The sequence below is a fragment of the Lathyrus oleraceus genome, chromosome 6 (genome assembly GCF_024323335.1).
Source record: "Lathyrus oleraceus cultivar Zhongwan6 chromosome 6, CAAS_Psat_ZW6_1.0, whole genome shotgun sequence".
NCBI lineage: Eukaryota > Viridiplantae > Streptophyta > Magnoliopsida > Fabales > Fabaceae > Lathyrus > Lathyrus oleraceus.
The window spans coordinates 304,871,873-304,872,655 of record NC_066584.1 but is presented as its reverse complement, the minus strand read 5'-3'; the positions used below and the strand labels follow the sequence as shown (position 1 = coordinate 304,872,655).

Here is a 783-nt window from a genome sequence, read left to right as displayed (position 1 = left end):
GTTCTATGCTACCCTGTCCCAACAAGAACCTCACAGCAGCATTGTTGCCCCTGCTATCAATCGAAACAATTTCGAGCTGAAACCCTCATTATTATCAGTTGTCCAACAACATCAATTTGCTGGAAATCCTACGGACGACCCTAATGAACATTTGACCATGTTTGTGTAGCACGCAGACACTGTGAAGGAGAATGGTGTATCTCAAGATGCGATAAGACTACGCCTCTTTCCTTTCTCACTAAGAGACAGAGCTTGGGCTTGGTTGCAATCCTTTCCATCCAACTCAGTTACAACATGGGAAGAACTGAAGAACGTTTTCTTATCCCGATATTTTCCGCCAAGCAAAACTGCTATGCTGAGAGCTCGAATCAACGGATTTCGACAAAAAGATGTAGAATCTCTATACGACGCGTGGGAGAGGTACAAAGACATGATGAGGATATGTCCACATCACGGCCTCGAAGACTGGGTGATCATTCACACATTTTATAATGGGCTTCTGTATAACACAAGACTGACAGTAGACGTTGCCGCAGGAGGTGCACTTATGGACAAGTCATACAACGAAGCTTATCAACTCATTGAAAACATTGCCCAAAACCATTGCCAATGGGGAGGTGAAAGAACTCCAGTAGAAAAGTCCTAAACAAAAAGTGGAATGTACGAAATCAGTAGCCTTGACCAAGTTCATGCAAAAGTAGATGCCCTTGTTCAAAAGTTAGACAACTTGACCATACCACCCGCAACCACCGTGGCTGCTGTGACTCCAAACTGTGAGTTATG

The 783-nt window shown here is 44.1% G+C and overlaps 1 non-coding gene across 1 annotated transcript; it reads right to left on the bottom strand.

Annotated features, from left to right (window-relative positions):
* Positions 1-352: 352 nt before the first annotated feature.
* Positions 353-459, bottom strand: LOC127098822 (small nucleolar RNA R71). The gene has a single exon (XR_007793515.1). It is a non-coding gene; the product is annotated as a small nucleolar RNA R71 (small nucleolar RNA).
* Positions 460-783: the final 324 nt, after the last annotated feature.